This window comes from Leptosomus discolor, chromosome 20 (assembly GCF_034619465.1).
Source record: "Leptosomus discolor isolate bLepDis1 chromosome 20, bLepDis1.hap2, whole genome shotgun sequence".
NCBI lineage: Eukaryota > Metazoa > Chordata > Aves > Leptosomiformes > Leptosomidae > Leptosomus > Leptosomus discolor.
In genome coordinates, this window is record NC_141410.1 from 6,439,786 (window position 1) to 6,455,721 (window position 15,936).

Consider the following 15,936-nt stretch of genomic DNA (forward strand, 5'->3'; position numbering starts at 1 on the left):
CTGCCACCATTCTAATTTACTGAAAGCAATAAATAAACCTCAGCTTGTCACGACTGGAAAAGAAGCAACTTCACACGTTTTGGATCACGTAACAAAAATATCAAAAAAGTCATTTTTCATTACATGAATGGGTAGGTGAGCAGTTAAATTCATGTTCCACACCGGCAGAAATCACGGATTACTTTTGTCTAAAGACTGACTTCTACATCTTCTTTAAGGTGACAGAACACTTAAAACAAAACCACTGATTCAAACAAAGGGTGAAGTATGGGGTAGTACTCAATGGCACCAAAGACAATGGCACTGGGTTTTTACATTTCCATGTAGTGCCAATGAAAGGTATTTGGTTTTTTTCTTCGTGTGGTAGGTCAGCTTCCCACATACTCTCCTATACCATTACACAGCTTATTACACCTTGCTGCACTAGGGATTCACTTTACTTTTATACAAAGACATCTGTTCTGATTGTGGCATCAGGGGGAATAATATGCCTGAAGTTAACAGCACTTAGGAGATGGACACAGCCTTGTGAACTAGTGGAAGAGGTTACTTCCTTCCTCTAGAGCTAAAAGTAACCATGCATATGCATGGAAGAGGTTTTCATCCCCAAACAGTGGCATAAACCTTCTCCTAAAATGGTGGTATGTGCTAGACCTATGTTAGGCAGGTCTCGAAGAGTTTGTCTTAAAATACAGTTTCTGGAATTCAGTTCCAAAAAGGTTTTCAAAACTTTTCACAGCAGAAAAAGAAGGAAAAAAAAAATAGCCCCACTACTGAAATCACGAAGTTTCACTTTGTGTTTGAATCAAACCCTTCGAATATGCATTTCTGGTCAGAGAGCAAAGTTCTGATGGGTTTAATGGCACTTTCAATGTACTCCTCAGTGCATTCCATCAATGTTTTTTTTCTTTTAAATTGCATCTCTTATTTCTTTAAATACATTAATCAGGCTAGTGTAGGCAAAACGGATCCATTGGACAATGCAATAAACATGAATTATCATCTATCCAACACGCATAATGGCTTAAAAATACATAATAGCAGGTGTAGTTTAAATGATTAGTTATTACACCTGTGGTGGGTCTGATTCAATTGGGGAAAATCATCTTTAATAGGTTAAAAGGTTTAGATCACCAGGCTTCCCTTAAAGTGGCTGTAGAGAGGGTATGATGGAGTACGCTGTCATTACTAATTCATTTAAGAAAAACATGGGAGATACAGCAAAGAACAGCATAAACGAGCGAATCCAATTTAAACATCAGGTAAAGCAGAAAACACCTTTTAAAAAAGCATGATAAATGAATTTGGGAGAGAGATGAAATTGACATATTTATTTTAACGGGAATTTGACAAAGTCCCAGCACACTTCCAAGTTGGGAGGATAAAATGAATGGGGTATTTTTAATTCTTTTCCTTTTCTTATTTTCCTTCATTTTTTTCCTTAAGTTTACATTCAGTAATTTTAAACCATAAAATACTACAGCAAAATACCCCACATAAAGTACACCTCGGTTTCATTTATGTGCACTTGATCTGTCTCCAGCTGAAATGCAGGTGACAGGCAAATCACAGATTCAAACTGTGCTGATATTGCTATGCCAGATGCAGAAATATAAAGCGCCCAAACTAATAACCTTAAGATAATATGCTGAATAAGAAAGATGCCCAAATGAGCAGACCAACAGATATGTGAACATATCAAAACCACTCTCCTTCTAACAATAATTACTTGTTTGTTCCTTCAGAAACTCCTCAACACTCCCTCCCACATTTAGTGAGCTAGAGACACAGACACAAACGGCCTGCAGCCCTGAAATTCTGCAAGCTCTCATATTTAATTATCAGTTTTTAAGCATTAAAAAATCTGTAAGAAATAAGCAATATTTTTCACTGTGCTACTTCAATCACAACTATGTGAACGTTTTACTGATTTTAACCCTTTATGAAAACTTATTTTTGCCTTCTAAAAATGTAAACATTTCAGTATTAAATTTCACTCCAAAATAAACTTGGTTTATCTCCTCCCTGCATCATTTCCTCCATTATTCACAGTGTTTTTAATCTTAACACAAAATAAAATTACAAGCAATGACAATCTTCATAAAAAAGAACCCTGGACATGTATTCCTCCTCCCAATAATCCCCTGTTTCTCCTATTTCTGTTTGCATTTACCTCTGACCATTCCTCCTACAGGCTGAGCTGAAACTTCTTCATTTTCATAATTCATCTTGTACACGTGAGCAACTTACGAAGCGATTTTGGCCATGTCAAAATGCCAATATTTTCAACAAAGATACACAAGAACTTTCCTACCTTCTATGGATCATTTTCTTTGCACAAACAAGAGCAACTGCAGTCCATAATTCAAACAAGAGAAAAAGGAGGAGGAAGATGAGAAGACTTTGCAGTCCCGTGCATGGCCAAAAAAATCATGCAGCAAATAGCACTCTGACTCAGCTGGTAACATTGTTCCATACTATTTCTGTATCATTTGTAACACTTCTCCAAATTTTTACAGTGTTAGGACACTGTCAAATAACGTGCAGTGTATCACTACTCCGGCACACACTGGCCAGCAAACTAGTTTTATCTAGTGGATCAGGTACATATTTCTCTTAATGAAAACCAGTGTATTTGGCTTTCAAAAGCAAGTCAATTCCACAAACTTGCTATCCCACCAGCACTTCTCCTGCAGCAATATGACACACAAAGCCGTTTTTCTGACTGGGTGGTGGTGGGTGGAATCCTGCAGCAGGTCTTGTCCTACGGTTTGATTTTCTAATTAGACGATGAATGTAACTATTCACGGATTATATTTGTGTCTGGCCAAATTACATAAATTCAGGCCAAATATTCTGCTTCAATGTCAAAGATATAAAACCGAGACAGGAACTTTATTGCAGATGTTGTGGGCATTCAGCAGGCTGGCGAAATTCTGGGCCAAAGCACAGCACTTTGACGTTATAGTCAAGGTCCCTCATTCCTAATTTCCCTCCCTTTTGTCTTAACGGGGAACGTAAAGCCAGCCTTACTTCTTGTTATGCTCAAAACTGCAGGGTTTCCAATGAAGCAATCTAAGCTACTCTATCTCTTCCTAGCACTAGAAAAATAAACCATGAAATTTAAAATACTGTGGCAAATGCCCACTTTCTACCATCTCAAAAAAACCCAAACCCAAACCCAATCAATTAACAAAAACGTAAAAGAAAAACACCTTCATCAATAAAAGTTCCACAGGATTTGGTAACAGAGTTCCACGTGGAAAACAGAATCAAAAGCCATCAGCAGCACAGCCCATAAGAGCTCTAATAGATTTCCTCATACTGGGAACCCTCTGTAGGTTATTACTAAACAGCATTTGTTGATAGACCGAGACTTTGAGATGACCTGTGATGTAAAGGTTGGGTCTGAATTATACGTTGCAAGGGACGGTATTTTGTCTTTCTGAGTGGATCTGTATCTGTTTAAATGCAACACTTCTTTTCATTAAGCAGAGGCGGCACAGGCCATGAACTATGCACAGACAGTTTACATTACATGTGCGGAAGCAATCAACACTGGCAATATACATGACGTATGTAAAAGAAGTTGGAATTAATTTTTTTCCAGTGTATTAAAAAATAATAATATGGCAGTATCAACAAATGCTCACCCTATTTCAGCCAGAGCAGAAGGCCACAGCTATAGGGCAAATGGAACTGATCAATATATTAGCCTACAGCAACACCCCCTCAGTGTACGGCTGTATGTTTGCAAGGCTCAGAAGATTAAATTGTCTGTGAAAGGTTTCTGCACTCCTACTCTAAAGGAGATACCCAGAATCCTGTTAACAAGCATCAGGCTAAAGCCAACTTACGTTTTAACAAGGGCTGACTTAAAAGCCTGGCGCTGCGATGAACAAGAAAACCCCTTCAAACAGAAATGCCTCATTTTAGTAAGAAATCAGTGCTCTGCCAGGACTAACTTGACAAATATGGTTATCGGTGGCACACGGAAATAGTTGCAAAGCAGCTGTTAATCAGGGAAACACATCATAGAACGCTGATGCTAGCACTCATGAAAAAATGCAAGGGGCTAATTATGAAGCCATATATCTCACTAAAGAGGCACTGCTCCTTGCGACTCCAGGCAGAGCTCTCAGCGCTGGGGTCCTGGGACACTATGTACACAACGTTCTCTGATACAAGCTTCCTTCTCCCAGGACAAACCTCTTCCCAATTTAGTGTTCTGGGCCCCAGAATTCCTGTGAAATTCATATTTCACAGAAACTGCTTGTTATTTCTAAAAAAATTATCTGCAGGTCAGTCAGGAGCGAGGAAACACTTTAAAGCTCCTATGATTTCATTGACGTTTTTATGAAACCATAGAGAACGCCAGGAATTATTTCTGTTGTGAGAGAGCCTAGAAACCTACGAAGTTGGGCAGACCTCAGAATCGTAGGGAGAAAAGTTTAAAAATGCAATAACAAGAATTAAAAAAAAAACCACTCACGGAAAAAGGAGCGAAGGAGAAAAAAAAAAAAAAAAAGATACAATTTAGAGCAAGATTCACAGGAGTCAGAATGTGAAAAGAACAAAGACGAGGAAGAAGCACACTTCAAACCGTACCTGAGATTAAGCACCCAGACCTAAAGGCACACCGAATTCTAACCGACAAGCGGTAACAGAGGCTGAAACGGAGAAACCCGGGTGCCCGGACACTCGGGACTCCATGACCGACACTCAGCTCGGGCTCGCCGCCGCGGCAGCAGCCGGAGGAGGTGAGAAACCCCACTCCAGCCGGCATTCACCGCCCGGCCGCCCCCGCCGGCGGAACGCGGCTCCGCAGGCGCTGGGCCGGGCCCGGCGCGTCCCCGGGCGCGTCCCCCGCCGCGCGCCCCGCGCAGCCCCCGGGCCGCAGCCGCGGAACCGCCGCGGGCCGCCGGCAGGAGCCGCCCGCCAGCGCGGGGCCAGGGCGCCCCCCAGCGGCCGACCCCGCGCCGAGAGGCGGCCTCGCCCGCCGGCGGAGCCCAAATTAAGTGTTTTCACTCGGTGGAAATGAAATGTTTTGCAAGATGAAACAGAAAGAAAATTGAGGTTTTAGGTAATTACTAGTTGGCATTTACATATCACAGGCTGGTTCAACACCTATTCATTTTCCTCTTTTATTTTCAATTTTTTAAAATTGCTCATTAAAATGAACACATGACAGGGACGGGGGGGAAAAATTACTCTTCCTCTGTTTCCTGAGGACTACAAAATCCAGATCTACTTTAAATACATTTATCTATAATTATCACATACAAAAAAGCCTTACTTAATTTACATTAATAGGGTGACCAAAAAAAAAAAAATTTGATAAAAGCCAGAAAAAATCCAAGCCGAGCTGTCTTCGTGTCATCTTGTTGTGCCTACTTAGTCCCAGGGACCAGCCTCCGCAGAGCCAGGACCCCTGCCACTCCCTACGCATGCTGGAAGAAGCAGAACCGAAGCAGCTAAAATGCCTTCGGGGTACACTGCTAGGCTACTCCCACCAGTTTCACCCGCCAGTTTGCATTCAGGTGCTTGCTCTCCCTTCAACATACTCTCCCCTCATTTCTTCTGCTGTTCTCACTACAAAGCGGTGACTCCATATAGGCCCCGTTCTCAACTTCTTTGTTCCAGGAGCCACTTCACACTTCCCCCAGCTGTTCATGAAGGCATGAACTTCCCAGCTTCTCCATTCACACAGAACCAGTCTTTCCTCACATCACCTCACCACTTCCAGGGATCCTGATCTGCAGCTCAAATTGGACTTACAGGCTCTCTTAGCCCAGTGGCCTCTCCATTCAGATTCCCATTGTTCAGTGAAATAAATATTTCCTATGCAAAGCTCTTAATTTTCCTGCGCCCTTCAGCTTTTTTTTTAATTTTAACCTTGTGAAAGTCTTATTTAACCCCACAATGCACTCTAGGATACAATTTGTATGAAAAATGCTATATAAAATAAAGTTTTATTGTATCATATGTTAAGGACATAAAACATCCCTGATAGAAGTGTACAGGAGCTGACATGATAGACTAATATATTTTAAGGTCTATTGTGTAAATATGTATTTAGGGAATTCGAAAGCATGGTATTATTGACCCAAGTCTCTCTTAAAACACATTGATATATGGAGTAAAAGCCCTTATGAAAAGTAGCAACTTGGTCTGTGTAGTAGTCACCTTTCAAAGTGAAATATCTCTGCCATCTTCAGTTTTTTCTGTTTCGATTTAAACCACAGTGGACAACTTGACAAAATTCTTCTCTTTTTAAGAGGAATAATATTCAAGTAATGCTTACACACCTAAAACTAAAAAGAACAAGAAACTTTTACACATGCTTTAACAGAAATGTACCGTAACTATTTTTATACACAAAGAAAATGTGCTATGTATTTTTTTATTTCACAGAGAAATACACCTCCAAATGAGACTTCATAACATCACGTTTAACACAATACAAACTGTTACAGGCAAATAATAAATGCTGGAAAAACATCTTCTAAGAAACAGAGCAGAAGAGCGAACTAAACGTATTAAACTGGTAACGCAGCCATAATAAATTTTAACCAATCAGTAGCATGAACTGTTTTCTCTGAACTTCAAACATTTTAACTTCTTATTGAAAAGGTATAATCTCATTTTCAGAGGAAAAATAAACTTTAAAAATCCTCTTTGTGTACTCTGCCTAAGCTTAAGTTGCAAGCTCCCTATAATCACCAGTACCACCAAAGAAGGTATTGCAGCAAGACGAACAAGGTGGGGGGGTGTGCGGGGGGTGGGAATAATGCTTGCAATCCAACTGGCAGCAAATTATTTGAAGTTCTGTTTACATGAAAGTGGCAATAACCTCAGCGCTGAATGTGCTGGATCATGGTGGATAATATATGGACTAGAAGGCCAGCGTCTCATGCAAGTAGGTAAGGTATCTAGCTTCCAAGTCTGGGTGAAGCCAGCGTGCCATGAGAAGGTTAACAAACTGATTCAACAGGACCTAAGAAAGATGCCACAGAGAAGGTGAAAGGTCAAAGCTTATTAAAGAGAACCTGATTTTTATAACTTTTCATGACAGTACCCAATTTACACATCTTTCTTCTCCCTTCTTACAGAAGGAAGCTTAGGGATCACTGAGGCTCTGTGCTGTAAAATTAATGCAAGTGTCAAGCTGTTGAGCTGAATCACTCCACAGGAATGTAATGACTCAGTGTCCAAGATGTTCACTACACCAGAACTAAGATCATTCTGTGGCTCCACAACCAAAAAAAATGCATGATACAGCTTTCAGGGGAGTGGATGGCAGCACCTCCAGCTCTTACCTTTTTCACTCCTCTCTCCATGTTGCCATTACTAAAGAGTTCAAATGCAATGGCTTTTGAAGGAAATCTCTTCTACCCTATTATCTTCACATGTGCAGAATGTAAAAAACAATGAAGCTGTAATTTATTACGTTTTCATTCTTTTAACTGCAGGTCAGCAAGAACTGCTGGAGGTTCATTCACTTGCTAGGGAGCTAGAAGATGACATAAGGATAGGAAGTCCATGTCACACCTAACAATTGTGCCCAAGCACTTAAAACCACTATTCAATGGTAGACTCCAGAAGGCTAAATCAATCAAAGAGATGCACCAGAACACGATCATTGTTCAGACTTATTTAGATCCTTCTAATTCCACAGTTAAGGGACTGGAAAATACTAGTAACACAATGGCACAATGGTTTAGATCTAGTGCAAGAGGATCGAAAGTAGAAACCATCTGTGGAAGATGCTACAAAGATGTTTTAGACTGAAATGACTCAAAGGGACAGAAAAAAATGAGCAAGCTATTATTCCTTGAACCTGCTATTTCAAGAACCCTATTTAATAGAATTCTTAATCCATGGGAAATGTAGATTAGAGAAAAAGTGTTTGCCTTGCAGCAACAGAATCCCAAACAAATAGGGGTGAAGTCAGGGGGTTACAATGGCATCATTACATGGAAGATCTGAATCACAGAATGAAGGAGGAGATACTGGAGGAAACTACTTGGATCACCATAATCTAACAAACAAAAGGTTTCAATGTTGGAAACATTAAAGAAGCTGGAACTGTGACAGGTGCACAATAAATCATGCAAACCGCAGCAGTTGGGAAGTAATAGCAAAAGGAGAAGGGCTTGAAACGCTGGAAGACCTTTATGTAAATTCAATATTTTACTTAGAGCTCTTTGGGACAAGAATCATCATTTTACTCCGTATTTGCACAGTGCCTGGTGCTGGTCTGCAACTGGCCTCCTCGATATTTATTACAACACAAATAATAATAAAGACTGAGCAGACCATGCACTTTGTTCCTGCTGTTAATTGCCCCATTAAGGGAAAAACTAAGCAAGGGGCAAGAAATCTGATTGGCCAGAGCTGCTGAGTCTATGGGGATTGCAAGTGGAATAATTTTATAGATTTCGAAAGCAGCTGCGTCCCTTGTCTTTGTCCAGTTCTCAACAGAAAAAAGCTCACATCACAGAATTTCTCCTTTCTATGTAGGAACTTGCATGAGCCGCCTCAAAAGCCACTAGGCTTCCCTGTCAACTCTTCAGATGCTTCCTCTACAACAGGAGTGAAACACAATATAAGGCCAAACGCGAGGAACATTTCCACTGTAGCTGTCCATACCATAAATACTCTGCAAACAACGGCTCTACTTCATTCTCCCCTGGGGTCAATTTGGCATTTTTCATGGTTGTTACACTCGCTACTTAAAGAAACAAAGCGTATAGGTGTCAGGACAAATTCAGGATGCTGCTCAACCAATACAGCACTGTATTGTTGTTGTTATGTTCCAAAAACCGATGTGTACTGATCACCAACTCCTCTCTCTTGAAACACTTGAGTAAGATCCCACCACCCTAAACTGAGTTAAAATCTCCAAGAGAATTACTTCTACAGGGGATTACACTCAAGCCAGGGTGCTCCTGTCTAGTTTCGACACAGAAATTTGGGTCCAAACCAGGAGGGCCTACAAAATCAGAGAAGGTTCAAAATGGCACTTCCACTGCTTCTTGTTTTCCTTAAACCTTGGCACAGCCAGCACATGTCAGGGACTATCATAGTTATACTCTTTACGTGCTGAAAAATTAATAAACAATTACTCACTTCTGGAAAAAAAAAAAAAAAAGAAAGCAGCGGTTTCCTTGACAAATGCTGCAGAAAGCATCAACAGTCTCTCTGAAATCTAGGTCCATACACAGCAAGGGATGAACACCAATGCAAGAATGGCCACTGTTTCTACAAAGAACTGGCACAACTGAAAGCTCGAGTCTGTAACGTTGCAGTTTTCTCAAGATTCTGCACCTGATCCATAGGAGCTACAAGGCGTTTTTCTATCTTTGTAACAGAATAAAGTAGATTCAGTCTTTAATGCTGCTTTGGCCCAAGTACAGGCTGTTCAATCAATTTCTATTAAGCTACAAAGTCCAAAACTCAGGGTAAGTGTTTGAAATGCACTAGTTTCAATCCTGCTAGGCCAAAAAGGGCTTCCACACTGCTTTTGTGGCTGGCAACGAAGGGTTACCTCTACTGTGGTGGGAAGTCAAGCTCAGCTTCTCAGGAAACCATAAGAATGGTAAAAAACACACGCCTTCCTGAACAAACAGGTGAGACAGCAAACGCCTGGGACCTTGATAAATTCTTACTGAAATTTATTTGCAGCCTATATCTTGACTAAAATCTGCCATTCAATTAGTTCTTCCCTAAAATATTGGCAAGTTCTATATTAACTTGCTTGAGAATCCAGAGGGAACTCAGGTGCACTTGCACTGAAAGGCTTCCAATTTTCTTTAAAAAATTAAATAAAGTTAAATAAATCCCACATATCCCTTTTTAAGCAGACCCATGCTACTCAGTCTTCTCCCCACCTTAAATCAATGGTAACCCAATTCAAATGCCTTACAGCTCTGTCTGAGAACTAGTGGAGAGATCAACGCTTTTTATCTTAAGGATTATGGATGGCTACTTGGCTGACTAACGCACCCAGCAGCCCATTAGAAATACCACAAAGGGCACACTGTTTCTCCTTCCACCCCGACGACTTGAGAAAGCAGCATATAAAACTTCACCCCTTCATGTTGTAGTTCTTTGCCTGCCTGCCTTGTTTCATACTCTAAACATACCAAGATTTATTAACCTTTACAGTAAAAACAAATAAAATAATGATGAAGTAAAAACACAGTGATGTAAGGGCTGCAGCTAGCACCGTTTATCTGTGGAAATCCAATTAGTGCTCAAGTGGCAGAGATACCTGGAAAAGTGCTCACAATCAAATCAAAAAATGATACAAAAACATTAACCTGATGGCTAAAAACTCCACATTTAAACATTTAAAGTAATAAAGGTGCTTTTATTGAGTATTTTCTATATTTCATTAGGTCCCAAATTGATGAGGAGCCCTAGAGATGCATTTCCTGGGCTTTTGGATCCTTAGACCAAATGCTTGACTTTGTTGTTGTTGTGTTGTAAAATAAAAGGAGTGTTTCTTTCTAGAACGGCAAACTTCTTTCTGTCGTAGCAACTACAGCAACAATTGCATATGCTGAGAAGCCTACGAAGATATTCTTAGATCTGACACATTCATTCCGTACTCACCATGACACGAGCAGAAATGTTGTCTGAATTACTTTTGCACGTAAGAGTATCTGGATTTACCTCTACTGTTGTGCTCTACCAGAAATTCTTCTCTCAAAGCCACCGCCTCATGCCCCTTGGCTGGGAAAGGGACCATATTGATGAGACAGTTGCTAGAAAGACAAGTACCCACTGTACACTTTGACGGTCTCAGCAAAGAAGATAGGAATGAATAAATAATGAGATTAGCCAAGCCCCTAGCAGTAGGGCCCTCAGATTAGGTGTGCTTACCAGAAAAAGCACGCAGTACAATCTCGATGCTCAATCCTTCTGAATACTGTGACTCTGCTGCTTTTTGTCAGCATTAAATTAATTTAAATTTATTAAAAGAGGAATCAGGAGAGAGTCACTGTCAATGAACAGAAGACCACACTTCCGAGTAAAAATTTTTGTCATCTCTTTAAAACCACAGAACAGAAGACAGCAACACGTCGTAACTTTGGGAACATCTAATACAACCTTACCCCTTGGTTTGCTTACAGCAAAATGTTACAGTTGCTTCAGGTATGAATTCATGCATGCTGCTCTCAAGCTTTACACAGAGGAGCTGAATATACACATTCAGAATAGACTGCATTAAATGCAAAATAAAATGCACTTAAATTCCATTCCGAGGTGAATTAACTGAGCTAAAAGAAGCAAACTCCCTCGAAGTACAGAGAAAGTACATTTTTATATTTATATTACAGAAATAGTTTCTATTTTGTATTTGGTCCATTTCTTTTTAAAAGTCAAGAAGTTTTTACTACCTTTCTGGGGACAATGTTTAATGACAGACCACTGTCAGAATTTTTACCTAATGTTAATCCTTAACATCCTTTTTTTAATAACATGAATCCACTGCTCGGAAATAAATTTAAGACTTAAGAATATCATATGAACAGCTTAAATTGTACTGGGTACCAGAAAAAATTATTTCCTGACTTTACTGTTTCACTGGGCTGCTACTCACACTCGTATGTTCTGAACTGACCAACCCTATGTGTGGTACTCTTTTTCTACAGAGAATATTCATGAATTAGCTTTTAGATGCCAAAGAGTACAACCTGTCTTCAGGGAGCAATTTCTACATCTCTCTAACCTAACTTTTGTGCTTGGTATCTAGCAAATTATAATGAAGAATGTGATACCTAGAATTTGCACACTGAAACGTAAAATGTTTAAAATAAAAAATTAAGGACAAAACCCCTGTATCAAACAGATTCAACACAGCAACGTTCAGATTCCCCTCCTCTCTGTCCCCTATAATCAACAGGGATGAGTACCGGGTAAGAATCAGTGGTGAGAGACCTCCTGCTCCTGTCTGGAGTATGAAGAGTCCTGGTTTATTATTCTGCATTTGCATGTGGCAGCAAATGTGTAAATGTTTTAATAATACAAAAATCCCAATAGAGTGGAGGAGGAGGATATGAAAGAAAGAAATACAAGGACATTTACTTTCTTGAGAGTGAGACAGAAAGGAAAAGAGAGAGAAAAGATGACATGATAAGGGACAAAGCAAGCTTTCTGGGGTATATCTGGAAAAAGCTAGAAGAGAAATCATTAGGAAGTCCATAGTGCATCTACAGTGATACAGTGCGGATCAATTCATTTAACACTGCCCTGTACATTTACAGAAAAGTACTTTTGATATAATAAAGGCTCATAAACACACAGAAATTGGGTTAGACCTGTTTCGAATTCCTGCCAAACAATGGTTCAGAAAAATGAAGCTCTATTTTAATTAGCTCGACTCAAGAGTGATTTGATAACAGCAGATGCCGTCTGGATGCTTTCAGCTTGATGGGCTCCACATACATGAACTTAAGAGTGGCTTTGATGCAATTAGGTATCTCTCTCTCCTTTAACATGTGTTAAGCTGAACCAATAGCTTGTGTCTATTTAACATCTTGAACTAGAAGGATATTGACACTCTTTCTCATTCTTCTCTGAATGAGTGGAGCTGAAGTGAAGAGAAGGTGGCTTATTTGGGGCTTACCCATGCACTTTCAACAACTTGAGAACAGAAGGGAAAGGGAACCAAGACGCTACTCACAACGTAATATTAAGGTCTTAACATTACATCTGTTTCTACCACAAACCACATTTCCTGGCATGTAATTTTTACAGGATTGCTTAATCCCAGTGAAAAAACCTGCCCTGTCAATTGCCGCTTCAATTTATGTCACTTTCTGTAACAAAAGGGACTCAATAATAATTCCATACATCCCTTTTAGACATATATTCCCAGAAGATACTCCATACACACCCTGTACCATTAGAGTAGCTTCCATTCAGTCATGGTACAGTTCTCCCACCTACTGTCCACCATTTTCTTTTAGAGACAACTTCTTCCATTCCTGGAAACATTTGTGCATTGACATCTTAGAGAACCCTGTGCCTTTCTAAAGTGATCTACCTACCTCACTCTGTAGCCATAAAGTACAGGCATTTGCTAAAGGACACATGCAACATAGGAGCTGCTTTAATGCATCAGGGACAAGGCTAATAGGAGGTCTTGATTTGTTAATTATCTGTCAGTTTGTCACAGCTGGGCTGCGAGGAGTGGGTGAGGGGGAATCTTTCTGCTTGGTTCTTTCTCTAAATGCTGAATTAGGCTGTCAAAACCTTCATCCCACCACAAGAGGCTGCGAAAAGAAGAGCCAGACTATCCTTTTTCTTCCTCCTTTTCCCAGCAGGATATGCTGTTTCAGATGTCCTACCCTCCCACCATGTCTCAGGAAAGGTACATGGCATATATAAAATGACCTTCACATCATCACACCATGCCCAGTTTAGTCAAGGGACATTAGCAGACCTGAGCATGATAAATCAGAGAGGAAACCCCAGTGCCAGAGGAGCACGCAGGAGGCATTTATTCTGCAGGGAGTCCTAAAGTTGTACCTGCTTGAATCAGCAATTTCAGAGCACGGTTTTGGAAGGCAGGAAGCTTGGCCCCTGTGAGAGCAGACAGATAGATATACACGGAGTTAGAGAGATAAAGAGGTGGAGTAGTGGCAAGATTCTCTTTCTTCTTACATCTCTGCCCCATGTAATCGTCTAAGTAGGGGAAAAAGTTCAGGCTGTGAAATGGGATAAAGCATGGAATACCCCCATGGAGACAAAGCTAGAAAAACAAAAAGCAGACTGTGATACAGCAGTAGAATTTACTAGAAATGCTTATGCCTCTTAAACCCAGCTAAACGTGGCCGTTAAGCCACGAGAGCCTAGGGAGATCCCCACCCACTCCTCTGTTTTCCCTGCAGGCCACGTCCAGAGCATCCCATCACTCAAGTCCTCTCCTCAACAGGCCCTGGATTATGAAAAATTCCCTGCAGGAGCTTCCCACACGCAACAGGCACGCCCCTTTTCTACCACCAGCAATGCTTCTCCCTTTCAGGTGTGGGAGGCTCAAAGTTTATTCCATGTACACAGGGGTACTGCCTGCTTGAGACGGGAGAATTGAGGGCATTCAGCTCTGGCTTTGTACAGGTGATCAGAAGCTACAAAGTCACTTGAACTGGAAAAAAATGACCATGAGCATTCCTCCAGTCCATTGGAACATAAAAACCAGAAAGTGTTTCAAGTTAACATTTGTGTGTTTTACACTTAAACAGCCAAGGAGCACATACATACAGTCAGGACACAAGTCAAATTCTCAAAGCAATTTTCTTCTACGGATCCTACAGTTTGACAAAACTGGTGCTTTTTATGTGTTGAGCTAGAATCCGTTAGAACTAGCATTTCATTTTGTAGTGTGATCCAGCATACAGCATGCCAGCTGTAAGGGTAGAATAAAGCTACAGTTTCCTCACCTCATGATTAGTCCTGAGCACTAAAACAAACAATATATTTTTGCACAGACAGTCCTGCCTTCCCCAGATGGGCCTACTGAGAAAGCCACTGGGGATACAATAACCGTCTTTATTTTTCATCAGGTAAAGTTAATAGATCCATTTCAGGTAACATTTGCAGAACTTGTCCCTGGAAAATAAAATTTGCTAAAGCACTGCTTCTCAAACTTCATGCAAGCTTGACTCCCTTTTGCACTCATCTGTTTTTGTGGCTCATCCCACATTCCTCAGCTGAGAAGGCAGCAAGTTCCTTCAAGAAAATAAGAGTTACTGGAATAAAGACTAACTCTTCAAACTAGGAGGAACAGAACTCCTAATAGCAATTACAAGCAGAAAGCTGTTTACTGGCTAGTGACTTTGTGACTTCCTTTGAAGCCTTTTGCATACCTTTGGGGGTTATAATCTAAGTTTGAGAAACACTGCTTTAAGGAACTTAACTATAAAGAGACATAGCATTGGTGATGACAATGTGATGACATAGCATTTTTCCCCACCCAACACCTACATAAGAGTTTAGGAGCAATTTCCCAGCAGATCCTGGTGGCCTCAGCCCCTTCGCCTTCAAAAGCTCTGCCCTACAGTGATACAGACTCATAGGTGTTGAGATGATGCTTGAGATAAAGACCCAGTAGCATCGATAATACAACCAATGCAACAGTCAGCATTAATTATTCCAAACTACTATGGGCAAGGCCTGTGTCTCTTAAAATATATGTCTCTCAATCTTCTGGTCTTTAATAAAATCACCCTCCCAGCCATAGGGTGTAACTGGAATTGTACATACGCATGTGCATGCAAAAACATAAATGCGTAAGGAGAGATTCAGGTCCTCATTAAAAAAATGGAATAAATAAGAATTCACCAAGGAATTCTGCCAGAGTTTGATTTCCAGATCTGGTTTTGCTGCATTCTTGCCCACAGCCTGCAGAGTTCTGGGTGCCTCCCTATTCTTCTCCAGCTGCACAGTCCTCTTCAGATTCAGACTTCTTTCACCTATAATTACTAGGTGCCCTGTGCCAGGCTCCTTTAATTAACCAACCCAACTCTTCTCCCTTTGGGATCAGACTAAGCTCTTTTTTATTAGTTCCATCATTAGTTCCATCAGTATCTAGGCCTAAGCAGGATACCTTATACCACTTTGTGAGTGGGGCTGTAGGGTGCAAATGACCTCCAAAGCACCTGCCTGCAGAAGAGGCAAAGAAAGCAAGGCTATGAACCCACGAGAAATGGCATGGGGGGTTGATACACCTTTCAAACTTGATTACATCATCAAAAATGACACAGCTCAAAATCCTCAGGAAAATGCCTTGCGTGAGAGGGACCTTGGTGTGCCAGTTAGGTGCTGCTACAGTGCTTAAGGTGCTTTGATCCAAAGAGCAGAGAGGCAAGAACAGAATAAAACCCCTTACTTGTCATTACAGTGGAGCCAACCTTGTGATTTTCA

General features: G+C 40.7%; 1 protein-coding gene across 1 annotated transcript in view; it reads right to left on the bottom strand.

The window, feature by feature from the left end:
• The window catches only part of PEX14 (peroxisomal biogenesis factor 14), a 78,174-nt gene that overhangs the window by 41,794 nt on the left and 20,444 nt on the right, over positions 1–15,936 (bottom strand). The gene's annotated exons all lie outside the window — the stretch shown is intronic.